General features: G+C 31.7%; 5 non-coding genes across 5 annotated transcripts; all 5 read left to right on the top strand.

Moving 5' to 3' along the window:
• The first annotated feature begins 1509 nt into the window (after positions 1-1509).
• On the top strand, positions 1510-1593 carry TRNAL-CAG (transfer RNA leucine (anticodon CAG)). The gene has a single exon. It is a non-coding gene; the product is annotated as a tRNA-Leu (tRNA).
• A 4540-nt stretch (positions 1594-6133) lies between these two features.
• TRNAL-CAG (transfer RNA leucine (anticodon CAG)) lies at positions 6134-6217 on the top strand. Its single transcript has one exon. It is a non-coding gene; the product is annotated as a tRNA-Leu (tRNA).
• A 4539-nt stretch (positions 6218-10756) lies between these two features.
• TRNAL-AAG (transfer RNA leucine (anticodon AAG)) lies at positions 10757-10840 on the top strand. Its single transcript has one exon. It is a non-coding gene; the product is annotated as a tRNA-Leu (tRNA).
• A 4551-nt stretch (positions 10841-15391) lies between these two features.
• On the top strand, positions 15392-15475 carry TRNAL-AAG (transfer RNA leucine (anticodon AAG)). Its single transcript has one exon. It is a non-coding gene; the product is annotated as a tRNA-Leu (tRNA).
• Positions 15476-20004: 4529 nt separating this feature from the next.
• TRNAL-AAG (transfer RNA leucine (anticodon AAG)) lies at positions 20005-20088 on the top strand. Its single transcript has one exon. It is a non-coding gene; the product is annotated as a tRNA-Leu (tRNA).
• The last annotated feature ends 2182 nt before the right edge of the window (positions 20089-22270 follow it).

The raw sequence follows: 22270 nt of genomic DNA, 5'->3' as shown, positions 1-22270 counted from the left end.
TAATAAAGCTGTTTTACACACATCTCACGTGCCCAGTCTGTTTTTCAATGTTTAAAATTTAGACGAGTTTTCAATTTCACATTACTTAAAATATTCTGCTGATTTTGTTGTTATTAAGTGGACCTATGTAATACTTGCTAGGAAATCAGTTCATGGAATATCGATATTTTGTGTTAAAAACCAGTTCTGACTCTTAAAACTGTATATTCGACATTATGTCAAATGATGAGGAAATTCAAGCGTTATTACTTTTAGTATAATGTATTTTTTTTTCAAAAAAATAATATTGTAAAAAGTTAAAATATTTAAATAATCTACAGTTATACTGGTCAAAAATGTCTTTTTACAAACATCCTATTTACGCTTACAAATGTATGTATGACAGAACAGCACACTCTTAGGGAGAAATGAAAGATCCTCCATTTTGTTTTTGTTAATCCAATTGATCTGAACTTGGTGCCAAAAAAACTTCAGAGTTCCAACAATATTTGTTTTGAGTGGAAAATGTGATTTAAAGATTCCTATATTTTCAGTTGTGATGTAAGGCCAGGAAAAAAGAAAAAAGAAAATGACCTGCATTTCAAAATGGATTAATGCTCTGTGTTAGTGCACCCCGTTGTGACAGCGGTAAGTCTCCGGATCTATAATGCTAAAATCAGGGGTTCATTTCCTCTCAGTGGACACAGCAGATATCCCGATGTAGCTTTGCTATAAGAAAAACACAAACACATACCCTATATTAGTATATTCAACAGGTCAGTGCTAATTTGTAACATATTGAACAGTTTTCACCAACAAACGTTTGAAGGTTAAAATACACCTATTAAGTAACGTGTGGTTTCATCACTTGCTCATTGAAAATGGAAACTATTGCATCAAGATTATTTGACCATTTGGCTCCGTGACAAAATTGTAATAATAATAATAATTTATTCCAACGCAGAATTGTTGACTGAATTCATACAAAATATATTACATGGATAACCTACTGAATATTTAAACAAAGTATTGTGTTATAGTTATAATTTTAGAAAGAGAGAGATTATATGATAAACAACTTTGTGTACAACTAGAGACTTTTTATCTTGAAAAACGTAAAGTACAAAGTAGGATTATCTAAATTTAAACTTCCCTTTATTACTTGCAACGTGTTTTATTCATTTATCTTTTAATGAAAAAACTCAAAGTTCTCTGTTTCTTTATTAATAGTTAAGCACAAAGCCGTGCAACGGACTTGAGATGTGCTTACCACAAGTATCGAAATGCGGTCTTTAGTGCTATAAGCCTCCGGAATTACCCCTGTGCCAATGAAACGGAAACTTTGTGTTCTATATTTATTGATCATGGTATAGCATATATTATTCAATGCATGCAAATCTGTGTTGTATTTGAAAATATAGATAAGTGTTCTTTATTTTATTTTCACACTATTTCGAATATATTATAGAATTTATATTTTGAAAACAGTACAAAAATTAGGAAAATTTAGTAGTCAAGAAGTATTTACATGTCAGAATGGCCGAGCGGTCCAAGGCGCTGCGTTCAGGTCGCAGTCCGGTATTCCGGGCGTGGGTTCGAATCCCACTTCTGACACACAGATCTCGTGTTTTGTTCAAATCAAAAAGCGGCAGAAATGAAAAGTAGATCTATTCGTTTATAACGTATTTTATAATAACTGATTAGAAAATAAATTTTCGGAATAAATGATGTTTTAATGTCAATATAAATGTGTCTTTCGTTTAATTTTGTTTTATTGTAACTAGGCAGACAAATGTAAGTACATGTTAATAATTCTGGTTTGTCTGTTTACTCTACTGTAACATTGAATATCAAACTATAATAGAACCCTTACTTAAATGATACTGAAAAAAACGTTTTTATTACGCGATGTACAGCCCCCAATTTTACGAATTTTTATCCTATGTAGATATAGAGTTGCAATAGCGTCACGATTTTCTCGTTTCGCTGCCGCTTCGTGTCAAGGAGAATCTGATTATTTTTCTCCATTTTCAGGGTGCAGATATGACGTCATGAATACATCACATGCAGATCTAATTTACAAGAGTCATCTATATAAAGATAATAGCACTGTCTATTATATGTCCATGTAAATACTTCACAAGGTGTGTATGGATCTTCACCAAAATTGGTATTGAGGTTTATTAGGTCGATAAAGAAATATACACAAACTATCAACTTCGCATTTTGCGGTACAAGTGAGTGTTTCTGTTGTTGTTGTTTTTTACCACTACTTCGCATCAATTGATGAATCTTCACCAAATTTGGCATGAAGCTTTGTTGGGTCCATGAGGAGATACATTCAAATTTACGATTTCACATGTTGTGTTTTGCTCTCTTTAAAAGTATATATAAAGGAAACAACTTTTCATGTTCTGAGATAACCTTTATTAATCCTGAATTTACATAAATTTCGTCCACGGCACGGTTACCCCAAATAGTCTATATAACAGAGTAATATACCAGATGACTGTTTTAGAACTGAGAGCATATTGGTTCACAAAGACATAAAACAAGGAAATTGGATATAAATGTAACCGTACAAAAACTTCAAAAATTTAATGTGATAGATTGGATTGAAGGCTTACACCATTATAGGAATTATTACTAAGAAGTTCAGAATGAAAGTAAAAAGGCTGTATAATAATATGCTAATAACACCATATTTACTCCAATCCAAAGTACGTGATACATTTCGCACAATACTAGGGATTTTGTTAAAAAACAAATCAGAAAATCAAAAAGGGTGTATAAGAAAGAAATAGGTCAATAATGTTAAATGTAACAGTGCAAGGATTTATTTATGCGTTTTAAGTGTAAGAAGAGACTCTGTCAACATTGATACGGTTTGCGTTCATGAGTAAGAGAATCTGAGGGTCGCATGTTCGAATCACCATCACACCAAACATGGTCGCACTTTCAGCCGTGGGGGCGTTATAATGTGACGATCAATCCCACTATTCGTTGGTAAAAAACTAGTCCAAGAGTTGGCGGTGGGTGGTGATGACTAGCTTTCTTTCCTCTAGTCTTACACCACTAAATTAGGGACGGCTAGCACAGATAGCCCTCGAGTAGCTTTGTGCGAAATTCAAAAACAAATAAACAAATACATTGATCCTTCTGAAAGAAACGTAAAAGTTCTTCGTTTAAGATCTAAATTTTTCAGCATTTTGTCTTTTTTAATCATTTTAACATAGTGTTGATCTACTTCCCTTTAAAGGAAATAGTTTATTGTTTCTAAAGTTTGTCTTACATATAATAATATATATTCATCAAAGTATATTTTATGTAGATTTTTCTGTAGTCCGTGTATAATTCTACATATTAATTTACCTATTCTATGAGTCTTAAACACTAAAGGACATTTTTACGGATTTAAGTATGTACTTTTACATAGTATATCTTTTTTAAAGCGTTGATTTACGAATTCTTTATTGTTAAAGGATATTATTGTATTTTATTCATTGTTAAACGGCATTCTTGTGTTGAATTCATTGTTAAAGAGCTTTCGTTTTGTAAAGTCATGTATTATAATTACGGTATTTTTTTCCTTTCAATTGAAAAGTAAAAAAAAAATCACTTGATGATATATTAATTTTATGATATATCACTTTTATTTTAAAATTATAATTAAAGGGTCTTTTCTATCATTATTATTATAATGCATTATCTCATATTGTATCTCATTTTACGCCATAGTTAAGTGTTTAATTCTTATAGTAAGTGACGTCCGTGTGGTGTTTATATAGTCTTAGAAATAACAGAGTGATAACATGCTCCTCAAGTATGTTAAGAGTTTAAAACCTGTTGGTTTTAAATTTTAATTTTAATTTCAAGTTTAATGAGAAACGTGAAACAGACGAGGTACCAAAAGTGTAATATGTAAAATGTCATATATTTCCTACCTGTTTATACATAAACTGTTCTTCACACTTCTTTAGTTAGTAGAACGACGTTTTCTCATCAAAATGTAGTACATTAAACCGTTGAAGTTGGCTTATTCAAGTTGCCTTTTGTCTTTGTTTTATAGCAGACAATATCTACTCTACCTGAATGAAAGTTACAGTACTTTTGTGTTGAAAGAAACAACGTTCTTTGCTGGTTGAGTGGATGACGTCTGCAGTCCACAGCCAACGAACGCTGTGAGAAGATGACTAGTCACACGACGATGCTACCAGAACACAAAGGAACTATGATTCCTGTATTAGCATGAAGGCTTAGTTATACGCAGCTTTCCATGGATTTCAATTTGACTAGTTCTTAAGGCATTTGTCTTGAGGAAAGAAATCTGCTAATATTTTCACTTATCCAGTTAAGACATTATATAGTAAAAAACGGCACGTTTGGGTTAAGAAATTTATTTTACATAGAAGAGCGAACAACGTTTCGACCTTCTTCGGTTATCGTCAGGTTCACGAAGAAATGACGATTACCAAAAAAGGTCGAAACGTTGTTCGCTCTTCTATGTAAAATATTTTCTCAACCCAAACGAGCCGTTTTTGCATATATATTTCTACAAGTGGGTTTTCCCGACATCACACTTAAGACATTGTACATTCTTTTATGTAAGTAAGAACACTATTTTTCTTTTGTTTTTTGTGTTGTAATAAAGCTGTTTTACACACATCTCACGTGCCCAGTCTGTTTTTCAATGTTTAAAATTTAGACGAGTTTTCAATTTCACATTACTTAAAATATTCTGCTGATTTTGTTGTTATTAAGTGGACCTATGTAATACTTGCTAGGAAATCAGTTCATAGAATATCGATATTTTGTGTTAAAAACCAGTTCTGACTCTTAAAACTGTATATTCGACATTATGTCAAATGATGAGGAAATTCAAGCGTTATTACCTTTTAGTATAATGTATTTCTTTTTTCAAAAAAATAATATTGTAAAAAAGTTAAATATTTAAATAATCTACAGTTATACTGGTCAAAAATGTCTTTTTACAAACATCCTATTTACGCTTACAAATGTATGTATGACAGAACAGCACACTCTTAGAGAGAAATGAAAGATCCTCCATTTTGTTTTTGTTAATCCAATTGATCTGAACTTGGTGCCAAAAAAACTTCAGAGTTCCAACAATATTTGTTTTGAGTGGAAAATGTGATTTAAAGATTCCTATATTTTCAGTTGTGATGTAAGGCCAGGAAAAAAAGAAAAAAGTAAATGACCTGCATTTCAAAAATGGATTAATGCTCTGTGTTAGTGCACCCCGTTGTGACAGCGGTAAGTCTCCGGATCTATAATGCTAAAATCAGGGGTTCATTTCCTCTCAGTGGACACAGCAGATATCCCGATGTAGCTTTGCTATAAGAAAACACAAACACATACCCTATATTAGTATATTCAACAGGTCAGTGCTAATTTGTAACATATTGAACAGTTTTCACCAACAAACGTTTGAAGGTTAAAATACACCTATTAAGTAACGTGTGGTTTCATCACTTGCTCATTGAAAATGGAAACTATTGCATCAAGATTATTTGACCATTTGGCTCCGTGACAAAATTGTAAAAATAATAATAATTTATTCCAACGCAGAATTGTTGACTGAATTCATACAAAATATATTACATGGATAACCTACTGAATATTTAAACAAAGTATTGTGTTATAGTTATAATTTTAGAAAGAGAGAGATTATATGATAAACAACTTTGTGTACAACTAGAGACTTTTTATCTTGAAAAACGTAAAGTACAAAGTAGGATTATCTAAATTTAAACTTCCCTTTATTACTTGCAACGTGTTTTATTCATTTATCTTTTAATGAAAAACTCAAAGTTCTCTGTTTCTTTATTAATAGTTAAGCACAAAGCCGTGCAACGGACTTGAGATGTGCTTACCACAAGTATCGAAATGCGGTCTTTAGTGCTATAAGCCTCCGGAATTACCCCTGTGCCAATGAAACGGAAACTTTGTGTTCTATATTTATTGATCATGGTATAGCATATATTATTCAATGCATGCAAATCTGTGTTATATTTGAAAATATAGATAAGTGTTCTTTATTTTATTTTCACACTATTTCGAATATATTATAGAATTTATATTTTGAAAACAGTACAACAATTAGGAAAATGTACTAGTCAAGAAGTATTTACATGTCAGAATGGCCGAGCGGTCCAAGGCGCTGCGTTCAGGTCGCAGTCCGGTATTCCGGGCGTGGGTTCGAATCCCACTTCTGACAGACAGAGCTCGTGTTTTGTTCAAATCAAAAAGCGGCAGAAATGAAAAGTAGATCTATTCGTTTATAACGTATTTTATAATAACTGATTAGAAAATAAATTTTCGGAATAAATGATGTTTTTAATGTCAATATAAATGTGTCTTTCGTTTAATTTTGTTTTATTGTAACTAGGCAGACAAATGTAAGTACACGTTAATAATTCTGGTTTGTCTGCTTACTCTACTGTAACATTGAATATCAAACTATAATAGAACCCTTACTTAAATGATACTGAAAAAAACGTTTTTATTACGCGATGTACAGCCCCAATTTTACGAAATTTTATCCTGTGTAGATATAGAGTTGCAATAGCGTCACGATTTTCTCGTTTCGCTTCCGCTTCCTGTCAAGGAGAATCTGATTATTTTTCTCCATTTTCAGGGTGCAGATATGACGTCATGAATACATCACATGCAGATCTAATTTACAAGAGTCATCTATATAAAGATAATAGCACTGTCTATTATATGTCCATGTAAATACTTCACAAGGTGTGTATGGATCTTCACCAAAATTGGTATTGAGGTTTATTAGGTCGATAAAGAAATATTCACAAACTATCAACTTCGCATTTTGCGGTACAAGTGAGTGTTTCTGTTGTTGTTGTTTTTTTACCACTACTTCGCATCAATTGATGAATCTTCACCAAATTTGGCATGAAGCTTTGTTGGGTCCATGAGGAGATACATTCAAATTTACGATTTCACATGTTGTGTTTTGCTCTCTTTAAAAGTATATATAAAGGAAACAACTTTTCATGTTCTGAGATAACCTTTTATTAATCCTGAATTTACATAAATTTCGTCCACGGCACGGTTACCCCAAATAGTCTATATAACAGAGTAATATACCAGGACGACTGTTTTAGAACTGAGAGCATATTGGTTCACAAAGACATAAAAAAAGGAAATTGGATATAAATGTAACCGTACAAAAACTTCAAAAATTTAATGTGATAGATTGGATTGAAGGCTTACACCATTATAGGAATTATTACTAAGAAGTTCAGAATGAAAGTAAAAAGGCTGTATAATAATATGCTAATAACACCATATTTACTCCAATCCAAAGTACGTGATACATTTCGCACAATACTAGGGATTTTGTTAAAAAACAAATCAGAAAATCAAAAGGGTGTATAAGAAAGAAATAGGTCAATAATGTTAAATGTAACAGTGCAAGGATTTATTTATGCGTTTTAAGTGTAAGAAGAGACTCTGTCAACATTGATACGGTTTGCGTTCATGAGTAAGAGAATCTGAGGGTCGCATGTTCGAATCACCATCACACCAAACATGGTCGCACTTTCAGCCGTGGGGCGTTATAATGTGACGATCAATCCCACTATTCGTTGGTAAAAAAACTAGTCCAAGAGTTGGCGGTGGGTGGTGATGACTAGCTTTCTTTCCTCTAGTCTTACACCACTAAATTAGGGACGGCTAGCACAGATAGCCCTCGAGTAGCTTTTGCGAAATTCAAAACAAATAAACAAATACATTGATCCTTCTGAAAGAAACGTAAAAGTTCTTCGTTTAAGATCTAAATTTTTCAGCATTTTGTCTTTTTTAATCATTTTAACATAGTGTTGATCTACTTCCCTTTAAAGGAAATAGTTTATTGTTTCTAAAGTTTGTCTTACATATAATAATATATATTCATCAAAGTATATTTTATGTAGATTTTTCTGTAGTCCGTGTATAATTCTACATATTAATTTACCTATTCTATGAGTCTTAAACACTAAAGGACATTTTTACGGATTTAAGTATGTACTTTTACATAGTATATCTTTTTTAAAGTGTTGATTTACGAATTCTTTATTGTTAAAGGATATTATTGTATTTTATTCATTGTTAAACGGCATTCTTGTGTTGAATTCATTGTTAAAGAGCTTTCGTTTTGTAAAGTCATGTATTATAATTACGGTATTTTTTTCCTTTCAATTGAAAAGTAAAAAAAAAATCACTTGATGATATATTAATTTTATGATATATCATTTTTTATTTTAAAATTATAATTAAAGGGTCTTTTCTATCATTATTATTATTATGCATTATCTCATATTGTATCTCATTTTACGCCATAGTTAAGTGTTTAATTCTTATAGTAAGTGACGTCCGTGTGATGTTTATATAGTCTTAGGAATAAAAGAGTGATAACATGCTCCTCAAGTATGTTAAGAGTTTAAAACCTGTTGGTTTTAAATTTTAATTTTAATTTCAAGTTTAATGAGAAACGTGAAACAGACGAGGTACCAAAAGTGTAATATGTAAAATGTCATATATTTCCTACCTGTTTATACATAAACTGTTCTTCACACTTCTTTAGTTAGTAGAACGACGTTTTCTCATCAAAATGTAGTACATTAAACCGTTGAAGTTGGCTTATTCAAGTTGCCTTTTTGTCTTTGTTTTTATAGCAGACAATATCTACTCTACCTGAATGAAAGTTACAGTACTTTTGTGTTGAAAGAAACAACGTTCTTTGCTGGTTGAGTGGATGACGTCTGCAGTCCACAGCCAACGAACGCTGTGAGAAGATGACTAGTCACACGACGATGCTACCAGAACACAAAGGAACTATGATTCCTGTATTAGCATGAAGGCTTAGTTATACGCAGCTTTCCATGGATTTCAATTTGACTAGTTCTTAAGGCATTTGTCTTGAGGAAAGAAATCTGCTAATATTTTCACTTATCCAGTTAAGACATTATATATGCAAAAACGGCACGTTTGGGTTAAGAAATTTATTTTATAGAAGAGCGAACAACGTTTCGACCTTCTTCGGTTATCGTCAGGTTCACGAAGAAATGACGATTACCAAAAAAGGTCGAAACGTTGTTCGCTCTTCTATGTAAAATATTTTCTCAACCCAAACGAGCCGTTTTTGCATATATATTTCTCTACAAGTGGGTTTTCCCGACATCACACTTAAGACATTGTACATTCTTTTATGTAAGTAAGAACACTATTTTTCTTTTGTTTTTTGTGTTGTAATAAAGCTGTTTTACACACATCTCACGTGCCCAGTCTGTTTTTCAATGTTTAAAATTTAGACGAGTTTTCAATTTCACATTACTTAAAATATTCTGCTGATTTTGTTGTTATTAAGTGGACCTATGTAATACTTGCTAGGAAATCAGTTCATAGAATATCGATATTTTGTGTTAAAAACCAGTTCTGACTCTTAAAACTGTATATTCGACATTATGTCAAATGATGAGGAAATTCAAGCGTTATTACCTTTTAGTATAATGTATTTCTTTTTTCAAAAAAATAATATTGTAAAAAAGTTAAATATTTAAATAATCTACAGTTATACTGGTCAAAAATGTCTTTTTACAAACATCCTATTTACGCTTACAAATGTATGTATGACAGAACAGCACACTCTTAGAGAGAAATGAAAGATCCTCCATTTTGTTTTTGTTAATCCAATTGATCTGAACTTGGTGCCAAAAAAACTTCAGAGTTCCAACAATATTTGTTTTGAGTGGAAAATGTGATTTAAAGATTCCTATATTTTCAGTTGTGATGTAAGGCCAGGAAAAAAAGAAAAAAGTAAATGACCTGCATTTCAAAAATGGATTAATGCTCTGTGTTAGTGCACCCCGTTGTGACAGCGGTAAGTCTCCGGATCTATAATGCTAAAATCAGGGTTCATTTCCTCTCAGTGGACACAGCAGATATCCCGATGTAGCTTTGCTATAAGAAAACACAAACACATACCCTATATTAGTATATTCAACAGGTCAGTGCTAATTTGTAACATATTGAACAGTTTTCACCAACAAACGTTTGAAGGTTAAAATACACCTATTAAGTAACGTGTGGTTTCATCACTTGCTCATTGAAAATGGAAACTATTGCATCAAGATTATTTGACCATTTGGCTCCGTGACAAAATTGTAATAATAATAATTTATTCCAACGCAGAATTGTTGACTGAATTCATACAAAATATATTACATGGATAACCTACTGAATATTTAAACAAAGTATTGTGTTATAGTTATAATTTTAGAAAGAGAGAGATTATATGATAAACAACTTTGTGTACAACTAGAGACTTTTTATCTTGAAAAACGTAAAGTACAAAGTAGGATTATCTAAATTTAAACTTCCCTTTATTACTTGCAACGTGTTTTATTCATTTATCTTTTAATGAAAAACTCAAAGTTCTCTGTTTCTTTATTAATAGTTAAGCACAAAGCCGTGCAACGGACTTGAGATGTGCTTACCACAAGTATCGAAATGCGGTCTTTAGTGCTATAAGCCTCCGGAATTACCCCTGTGCCAATGAAACGGAAACTTTGTGTTCTATATTTATTGATCATGGTATAGCATATATTATTCAATGCATGCAAATCTGTGTTATATTTGAAAATATAGATAAGTGTTCTTTATTTTATTTTCACACTATTTCGAATATATTATAGAATTTATATTTTGAAAACAGTACAACAATTAGGAAAATTTAGTAGTCAAGAAGTATTTACATGTCAGAATGGCCGAGCGGTCCAAGGCGCTGCGTTAAGGTCGCAGTCCGGTATTCCGGGCGTGGGTTCGAATCCCACTTCTGACAGACAGAGCTCGTGTTTTGTTCAAATCAAAAAAGCGGCAGAAATGAAAAGTAGATCTATTCGTATATAACGTATTTTATAATAACTGATTAGAAAATAAATTTTCGGAATAAATGATGTTTTTAATGTCAATATAAATGTGTCTTTCGTTTAATTTTGTTTTATTGTAACTAGGCAGACAAATGTAAGTACATGTTAATAATTCTGGTTTGTCTGTTTACTCTACTGTAACATTGAATATCAAACTATAATAGAACCCTTACTTAAATGATACTGAAAAAAACGTTTTTATTACGCGATGTACAGCCCCCAATTTTACGAAATTTTTATCCTGTGTAGATATAGAGTTGCAATAGCGTCACGATTTTCTCGTTTCGCTTCCGCTTCCTGTCAAGGAGAATCTGATTATTTTTCTCCATTTTCAGGGTGCAGATATGACGTCATGAATACATCACATGCAGATCTAATTTACAAGAGTCATCTATATAAAGATAATAGCACTGTCTATTATATGTCCATGTAAATACTTCACAAGGTGTGTATGGATCTTCACCAAAATTGGTATTGAGGTTTATTAGGTCGATAAAGAAATATTCACAAACTATCAACTTCGCATTTTGCGGTACAAGTGAGTGTTTCTGTTGTTGTTGTTTTTTACCACTACTTCGCATCAATTGATGAATCTTCACCAAATTTGGCATGAAGCTTTGTTGGGTCCATGAGGAGATACATTCAAATTTACGATTTCACATGTTGTGTTTTGCTCTCTTTTAAAATTATATATAAAGGCAACATATTTTCTATGTTCTGAGATAACCTTTTATTAATCCTGAATTTACATAAATTTCGTCCACGGCACGGTTACCCCAAATAGTCTATATAACAGAGTAATATACCAGGACGACTGTTTTAGAACTGAGAGCATATTGGTTCACAAAGACATAAAACAAGGAAATTGGATATAAATGTAACCGTACAAAAACTTCAAAAATTTAATGTGATAGATTGGATTGAAGGCTTACACCATTATAGGAATTATTACTAAGAAGTTCAGAATGAAAGTAAAAAAGGCTGTATAATAATATGCTAATAACACCATATTTACTCCAATCCAAAGTACGTGATACATTTCGCACAATACTAGGGATTTTGTTAAAAAACAAATCAGAAAATCAAAAAAGGGTGTATAAGAAAGAAATAGGTCAATAATGTTAAATGTAACAGTGCAAGGATTTATTTATGCGTTTTAAGTGTAAGAAGAGACTCTGTCAACATTGATACGGTTTGCGTTCATGAGTAAGAGAATCTGAGGGTCGCATGTTCGAATCACCATCACACCAAACATGGTCGCACTTTCAGCCGTGGGGGCGTTATAATGTGACGATCAATCCCACTATTCGTTGGTAAAAAAACTAGTCCAAGAGTTGGCGGTGGGTGGTGATGACTAGCTTTCTTTCCTCTAGTCTTACACCACTAAATTAGGGACGGCTAGCACAGATAGCCCTCGAGTAGCTTTGTGCGAAATTCAAAAACAAATAAACAAATACATTGATCCTTCTGAAAGAAACGTAAAAGTTCTTCGTTTAAGATCTAAATTTTTCAGCATTTTGTCTTTTTTAATCATTTTAACATAGTGTTGATCTACTTCCCTTTAAAGGAAATAGTTTATTGTTTCTAAAGTTTGTCTTACATATAATAATATATATTCATCAAAGTATATTTTTATGTAGATTTTTCTGTAGTCCGTGTATAATTCTACATATTAATTTACCTATTCTATGAGTCTTAAACACTAAAGGACATTTTTACGGATTTAAGTATGTACTTTTACATAGTATATCTTTTTTAAAGCGTTGATTTACGAATTCTTTATTGTTAAAGGATATTATTGTATTTTATTCATTGTTAAACGGCATTCTTGTGTTGAATTCATTGTTAAAGAGCTTTCGGTTTGTAAAGTCATGTATTATAATTACGGTATTTTTTTCCTTTCAATTGAAAAGTAAAAAAAAATCACTTGATGATATATTAATTTTATGATATATCATTTTTATTTTAAAATTATAATTAAAGGGTCTTTTCTATCATTATTATTATTATGCATTATCTCATATTGTATCTCATTTTACGCCATAGTTAAGTGTTTAATTCTTATAGTAAGTGACGTCCGTGTGATGTTTATATAGTCTTAGGAATAAAAGAGTGATAACATGCTCCTCAAGTATGTTAAGAGTTTAAAACCTGTTGGTTTTAAATTTTAATTTTAATTTCAAGTTTAATGAGAAACGTGAAACAGACGAGGTACCAAAAGTGTAATATGTAAAATGTCATATATTTCCTACCTGTTTATACATAAACTGTTCTTCACACTTCTTTAGTTAGTAGAACGACGTTTTCTCATCAAAATGTAGTACATTAAACCGTTGAAGTTGGCTTATTCAAGTTGCCTTTTGTCTTTGTTTTATAGCAGACAATATCTACTCTACCTGAATGAAAGTTACAGTACTTTTGTGTTGAAAGAAACAACGTTCTTTGCTGGTTGAGTGGATGACGTCTGCAGTCCACAGCCAACGAACGCTGTGAGAAGATGACTAGTCACACGACGATGCTACCAGAACACAAAGGAACTATGATTCCTGTATTAGCATGAAGGCTTAGTTATACGCAGCTTTCCATGGATTTCAATTTGACTAGTTCTTAAGGCATTTGTCTTGAGGAAAGAAATCTGCTAATATTTTCACTTATCCAGTTAAGACATTATATATGCAAAAACGGCACGTTTGGGTTAAGAAATTTATTTTACATAGAAGAGCGAACAACGTTTCGACCTTCTTCGGTTATCGTCAGGTTCACGAAGAAATGACGATTACCAAAAAAGGTCGAAACGTTGTTCGCTCTTCTATGTAAAATATTTTCTCAACCCAAACGAGCCGTTTTTGCATATATATTTCTCTACAAGTGGGTTTTCCCGACATCACACTTAAGACATTGTACATTCTTTTATGTAAGTAAGAACACTATTTTTCTTTTGTTTTTTGTGTTGTAATAAAGCTGTTTTACACACATCTCACGTGCCCAGTCTGTTTTTCAATGTTTAAAATTTAGACGAGTTTTCAATTTCACATTACTTAAAATATTCTGCTGATTTTGTTGTTATTAAGTGGACCTATGTAATACTTGCTAGGAAATCAGTTCATAGAATATCGATATTTTGTGTTAAAAACCAGTTCTGACTCTTAAAACTGTATATTCGACATTATGTCAAATGATGAGGAAATTCAAGCGTTATTACTTTTTAGTATAATGTATTTCTTTTTTCAAAAAAATAATATTGTAAAAAAGTTAAAATATTTAAATAATCTACAGTTATACTGGTCAAAAATGTCTTTTTACAAACATCCTATTTACGCTTACAAATGTATGTATGACAGAACAGCACACTCTTAGAGAGAAATGAAAGATCCTCCATTTTGTTTTTGTTAATCCAATTGATCTGAACTTGGTGCCAAAAAAACTTCAGAGTTCCAACAATATTTGTTTTGAGTGGAAAATGTGATTTAAAGATTCCTATATTTTCAGTTGTGATGTAAGGCCAGGAAAAAAAGAAAAAAGTAAATGACCTGCATTTCAAAAATGGATTAATGCTCTGTGTTAGTGCACCCCGTTGTGACAGCGGTAAGTCTCCGGATCTATAATGCTAAAATCAGGGTTCATTTCCTCTCAGTGGACACAGCAGATATCCCGATGTAGCTTTGCTATAAGAAAACACAAACACATACCCTATATTAGTATATTCAACAGGTCAGTGCTAATTTGTAACATATTGAACAGTTTTCACCAACAAACGTTTGAAGGTTAAAATACACCTATTAAGTAACGTGTGGTTTCATCACTTGCTCATTGAAAATGGAAACTATTGCATCAAGATAATTTGACCATTTGGCTCCGTGACAAAATTGTAAAAATAATAATAATTTATTCCAACGCAGAATTGTTGACTGAATTCATACAAAATATATTACATGGATAACCTACTGAATATTTAAACAAAGTATTGTGTTATAGTTATAATTTTAGAAAGAGAGAGATTATATGATAAACAACTTTGTGTACAACTAGAGACTTTTTATCTTGAAAAACGTAAAGTACAAAGTAGGATTATCTAAATTTAAACTTCCCTTTATTACTTGCAACGTGTTTTATTCATTTATCTTTTAATGAAAAACTCAAAGTTCTCTGTTTCTTTATTAATAGTTAAGCACAAAGCCGTGCAACGGACTTGAGATGTGCTTACCACAAGTATCGAAATGCGGTCTTTAGTGCTATAAGCCTCCGGAATTACCCCTGTGCCAATGAAACGGAAACTTTGTGTTCTATATTTATTGATCATGGTATAGCATATATTATTCAATGCATGCAAATCTGTGTTATATTTGAAAATATAGATAAGTGTTCTTTATTTTATTTTCACACTATTTCGAATATATTATAGAATTTATATTTTGAAAACAGTACAAAATTAGGAAAATTTAGTAGTCAAGAAGTATTTACATGTCAGAATGGCCGAGCGGTCCAAGGCGCTGCGTTAAGGTCGCAGTCCGGTATTCCGGGCGTGGGTTCGAATCCCACTTCTGACAGACAGAGCTCGTGTTTTGTTCAAATCAAAAAGCGGCAGAAATGAAAAGTAGATCTATTCGTTTATAACGTATTTTATAATAACTGATTAGAAAATAAATTTTCGGAATAAATGATGTTTTAATGTCAATATAAATGTGTCTTTCGTTTAATTTTGTTTTATTGTAACTAGGCAGACAAATGTAAGTACATGTTAATAATTCTGGTTTGTCTGCTTACTCTACTGTAACATTGAATATCAAACTATTATAGAACCCTTACTTAAATGATACTGAAAAAACGTTTTATTACGCGATGTACAGCCCCAATTTTACGAAATTTTATCCTGTGTAGATATAGAGTTGCAATAGCGTCACGATTTTCTCGTTTCGCTTCCGCTTCCTGTCAAGGAGAATCTGATTATTTTTCTCCATTTTCAGGGTGCAGATATGACGTCATGAATACATCACATGCAGATCTAATTTACAAGAGTCATCTATATAAAGATAATAGCACTGTCTATTATATGTCCATGTAAATACTTCACAAGGTGTGTATGGATCTTCACCAAAATTGGTATTGAGGTTTATTAGGTCGATAAAGAAATATTCACAAACTATCAACTTCGCATTTTGCGGTACAAGTGAGTGTTTCTGTTGTTGTTGTTTTTACCACTACTTCGCATCAATTGATGAATCTTCACCAAATTTGGCATGAAGCTTTGTTGGGTCCATGAGGAGATACATTCAAATTTACGATTTCACATGTTGTGTTTTGCTCTCTTTTAAAATTATATATAAAGGCAACATATTTTTTATGTTCTGAGATAACCTTTTATTAATCCTGAATTTACATAAATTTCGTCCACGGCACGGTTACCCCAAATAGTCTATATAACAGAGTAATATACCAGGACGACTGTTTTAGAACTGAGAGCATATTGGTTCACAAAGACATAAAAAAAGGAAATTGGATATAAATGTAACCGTACAAAAACTTCAAAAATTTAATGTGATAGATTGGATTGAAGGCTTACACCATTATAGAAATTATTACTAAGAAGTTCAGAATGAAAGTAAAAAAGGCTGTATAATAATATGCTAATAACACCATATTTACTCCAATCCAAAGTACGTGATACATTTCGCACAATACTAGGGATTTTGTTAAAAAACAAATCAGAAAATCAAAAAGGGTGTATAAGAAAGAAATAGGTCAATAATGTTAAATGTAACAGTGCAAGGATTTATTTATGCGTTTTAAGTGTAAGAAGAGACTCTGTCAACATTGATACGGTTTGCGTTCATGAGTAAGAGAATCTGAGGGTCGCATGTTCGAATCACCATCACACCAAACATGGTCGCACTTTCAGCCGTGGGGGCGTTATAATGTGACGATCAATCCCACTATTCGTTGGTAAAAAAACTAGTCCAAGAGTTGGCGGTGGGTGGTGATGACTAGCTTTCTTTCCTCTAGTCTTACACCACTAAATTAGGGACGGCTAGCACAGATAGCCCTCGAGTAGCTTTGTGCGAAATTCAAAACAAATAAACAAATACATTGATCCTTCTGAAAGAAACGTAAAAGTTCTTCGTTTAAGATCTAAATTTTTCAGCATTTTGTCTTTTTAATCATTTTAACATAGTGTTGATCTACTTCCCTTTAAAGGAAATAGTTTATTGTTTCTAAAGTTTGTCTTACATATAATAATATATATTCATCAAAGTATATTTTTATGTAGATTTTTCTGTAGTCCGTGTATAATTCTACATATTAATTTACCTATTCTATGAGTCTTAAACACTAAAGGACATTTTTACGGATTTAAGTATGTACTTTTACATAGTATATCTTTTTAAAGCGTTGATTTACGAATTCTTTATTGTTAAAGGATATTATTGTATTTTATTCATTGTTAAACGGCATTCTTGTGTTGAATTCATTGTTAAAGAGCTTTCGGTTTGTAAAGTCATGTATTATAATTACGGTATTTTTTCCTTTCAATTGAAAAGTAAAAAAAAAATCACTTGATGATATATTAATTTTATGATATATCATTTTTATTTTAAAATTATAATTAAAGGGTCTTTTCTATCATTATTATTATTATGCATTATCTCATATTGTATCTCATTTTACGCCATAGTTAAGTGTTTAATTCTTATAGTAAGTGACGTCCGTGTGATGTTTATATAGTCTTAGGAATAAAAGAGTGATAACATGCTCCTCAAGTATGTTAAGAGTTTAAAACCTGTTGGTTTTAAATTTTAATTTTAATTTCAAGTTTAATGAGAAACGTGAAACAGACGAGGTACCAAAAGTGTAATATGTAAAATGTCATATATTTCCTACCTGTTTATACATAAACTGTTCTTCACACTTCTTTAGTTAGTAGAACGACGTTTTCTCATCAAAATGTAGTACATTAAACCGTTGAAGTTGGCTTATTCAAGTTGCCTTTTGTCTTTGTTTTATAGCAGACAATATCTACTCTACCTGAATGAAAGTTACAGTACTTTTGTGTTGAAAGAAACAACGTTCTTTGCTGGTTGAGTGGATGACGTCTGCAGTCCACAGCCAACGAACGCTGTGAGAAGATGACTAGTCACACGACGATGCTACCAGAACACAAAGGAACTATGATTCCTGTATTAGCATGAAGGCTTAGTTATACGCAGCTTTCCATGGATTTCAATTTGACTAGTTCTTAAGGCATTTGTCTTGAGGAAAGAAATCTGCTAATATTTTCACTTATCCAGTTAAGACATTATATATGCAAAAACGGCACGTTTGGGTTAAGAAATTTATTTTACATAGAAGAGCGAACAACGTTTCGACCTTCTTCGGTTATCGTCAGGTTCACGAAGAAATGACGATTACCAAAAAAGGTCGAAACGTTGTTCGCTCTTCTATGTAAAATATTTTCTCAACCCAAACGAGCCGTTTTTGCATATATATTTCTCTACAAGTGGGTTTTCCCGACATCACACTTAAGACATTGTACATTCTTTTATGTAAGTAAGAACACTATTTTTCTTTTGTTTTTTGTGTTGTAATAAAGCTGTTTTACACACATCTCACGTGCCCAGTCTGTTTTTCAATGTTTAAAATTTAGACGAGTTTTCAATTTCACATTACTTAAAATATTCTGCTGATTTTGTTGTTATTAAGTGGACCTATGTAATACTTGCTAGGAAATCAGTTCATAGAATATCGATATTTTGTGTTAAAAACCAGTTCTGACTCTTAAAACTGTATATTCGACATTATGTCAAATGATGAGGAAATTCAAGCGTTATTACTTTTAGTATAATGTATTTCTTTTTCAAAAAAATAATATTGTAAAAAAGTTAAAATATTTAAATAATCTACAGTTATACTGGTCAAAATGTCTTTTACAAACATCCTATTTACGCTTACAAATGTATGTATGACAGAACAGCACACTCTTAGAGAGAAATGAAAGATCCTCCATTTTGTTTTGTTAATCCAATTGATCTGAACTTGGTGCCAAAAAACTTCAGAGTTCCAACAATATTTGTTTTGAGTGGAAAATGTGATTTAAAGATTCCTATATTTTCAGTTGTGATGTAAGGCCAGGAAAAAAAAGAAAAAGTAAATGACCTGCATTTCAAAATGGATTAATGCTCTGTGTTAGTGCACCCCGTTGTGACAGCGGTAAGTCTCCGGATCTATAATGCTAAAATCAGGGTTCATTTCCTCTCAGTGGACACAGCAGATATCCCGATGTAGCTTTGCTATAAGAAAACACAAACACATACCCTATATTAGTATATTCAACAGGTCAGTGCTAATTTGTAACATATTGAACAGTTTTCACCAACAAACGTTTGAAGGTTAAAATACACCTATTAAGTAACGTGTGGTTTCATCACTTGCTCATTGAAAATGGAAACTATTGCATCAAGATTATTTGACCATTTGGCTCCGTGACAAAATTGTAAAAATAATAATAATTTATTCCAACGCAGAATTGTTGACTGAATTCATACAAAATATATTACATGGATAACCTACTGAATATTTAAACAAAGTATTGTGTTATAGTTATAATTTTAGAAGAGAGAGATTATATGATAAACAACTTTGTGTACAACTAGAGACTTTTATCTTGAAAACGTAAAGTACAAAGTAGGATTATCTAAATTTAAACTTCCCTTTATTACTTGCAACGTGTTTTATTCATTTATCTTTTAATGAAAAACTCAAAGTTCTCTGTTTCTTTATTAATAGTTAAGCACAAAGCCGTGCAACGGACTTGAGATGTGCTTACCACAAGTATCGAAATGCGGTCTTTAGTGCTATAAGCCTCCGGAATTACCCTGTGCCAATGAAACGGAAACTTTGTGTTCTATATTTATTGATCATGGTATAGCATATATTATTCAATGCATGCAAATCTGTGTTATATTTGAAAATATAGATAAGTGTTCTTTATTTTATTTTCACACTATTTCGAATATATTATACAATTTATATTTTGAAAACAGTACAAAATTAGGAAAATGTAGTAGTCAAGAAGTATTTACATGTCAGAATGGCCGAGCGGTCCAAGGCGCTGCGTTAAGGTCGCAGTCCGGTATTCCGGGCGTGGGTTCGAATCCCACTTCTGACAGACAGAGCTCGTGTTTTGTTCAAAAAGCGGCAGAAATGAAAAGTAGATCTATTCGTTTATAACGTATTTTATAATAACTGATTAGAAAATAAATTTTCGGAATAAATGATGTTTTAATGTCAATATAAATGTGTCTTTCGTTTAATTTTGTTTTATTGTAACTAGGCAGACAAATGTAAGTACATGTTAATAATTCTGGTTTGTCTGCTTACTCTACTGTAACATTGAATATCAAACTATAATAGAACCCTTACTTAAATGATACTGAAAAAAACGTTTTTATTACGCGATGTACAGCCCCCAATTTTACGAAATTTTTATCCTGTGTAGATATAGAGTTGCAATAGCGTCACGATTTTCTCGTTTCGCTTCCGCTTCCTGTCAAGGAGAATCTGATTATTTTTCTCCATTTTCAGGGTGCAGATATGACGTCATGAATACATCACATGCAGATCTAATTTACAAGAGTCATCTATATAAAGATAATAGCACTGTCTATTATATGTCCATGTAAATACTTCACAAGGTGTGTATGGATCTTCACCAAAATTGGTATTGAGGTTTATTAGGTCGATAAAGAAATATTCACAAACTATCAACTTCGCATTTTGCGGTACAAGTGAGTGTTTCTGTTTTTGTTGTTTTTACCACTACTTCGCACCAATTGATGAATCTTCACCAAATTTGGCATGAAGCTTTGTTGGGTCCATGAGGAGATACATTCAAATTTACGATTTCACATGTTGTGTTTTGCTCTCTTTTAAAATTATATATAAAGGCAACATATTTTCTATGTTCTGAGATAACCTTTTATTAATCCTGAATTTACATAAATTTCGTCCACGGCACGGTTACCCCAAATAGTCTATATAACAGAGTAATATACCAGGACGACTGTTTTAGAACTGAGAGCATATTGGTTCACAAAGACATAAAAAAAGGAAATTGGATATAAATGTAACCGTACAAAAACTTCAAAAATTTAATGTGATAGATTGGATTGAAGGCTTACACCATTATAGGAATTATTACTAAGAAGTTCAGAATGAAAGTAAAAAAGGCTGTATAATAATATGCTAATAACACCATATTTACTCCAATCCAAAGTACGTGATACATTTCGCACAATACTAGGGATTTTGTTAAAAAACAAATCAGAAAATCAAAAAGGGTGTATAAGAAAGAAATAGGTCAATAATGTTAAATGTAACAGTGCAAGGATTTATTTATGCGTTTTAAGTGTAAGAAGAGACTCTGTCAACATTGATACGGTTTGCGTTCATGAGTAAGAGAATCTGAGGGTCGCATGTTCGAATCACCAACACACCAAACATGGTCGCACTTTCAGCCGTGGGGCGTTATAATGTGACGATCAATCCCACTATTCGTTGGTAAAAAAACTAGTCCAAGAGTTGGCGGTGGGTGGTGATGACTAGCTTTCTTTCCTCTAGTCTTACACCACTAAATTAGGGACGGCTAGCACAGATAGCCCTCGAGTAGCTTTGTGCGAAATTCAAAACAAATAAACAAATACATTGATCCTTCTGAAAGAAACGTAAAAGTTCTTCGTTTAAGATCTAAATTTTTCAGCATTTTGTCTTTTTAATCATTTTAACATAGTGTTGATCTACTTCCCTTTAAAGGAAATAGTTTATTGTTTCTAAAGTTTGTCTTACATATAATAATATATATTCATCAAAGTATATTTTTATGTTGATTTTTCTGTAGTCCGTGTATAATTCTACATATTAATTTACCTATTCTATGAGTCTTAAACACTAAAGGACATTTTTACGGATTTAAGTATGTACTTTTACATAGTATATCTTTTTAAAGCGTTGATTTACGAATTCTTTATTGTTAAAGGATATTATTGTATTTTATTCATTGTTAAACGGCATTCTTGTGTTGAATTCATTGTTAAAGAGCTTTCGGTTTGTAAAGTCATGTATTATAATTACGGTATTTTTTTCCTTTCAATTGAAAAGTAAAAAAAAAATCACTTGATGATATATTAATTTTATGATATATCATTTTTATTTTAAAATTATAATTAAAGGGTCTTTTCTATCATTATTATTATTATGCATTATCTCATATTGTATCTCATTTTACGCCATAGTTAAGTGTTTAATTCTTATAGTAAGTGACGTCCGTGTGATGTTTATATAGTCTTAGGAAT

The sequence above is a fragment of the Tachypleus tridentatus genome, chromosome 12 (genome assembly GCF_004210375.1).
Source record: "Tachypleus tridentatus isolate NWPU-2018 chromosome 12, ASM421037v1, whole genome shotgun sequence".
NCBI lineage: Eukaryota > Metazoa > Arthropoda > Merostomata > Xiphosura > Limulidae > Tachypleus > Tachypleus tridentatus.
This window is presented reverse-complemented; position numbering and strand designations above follow the sequence as displayed.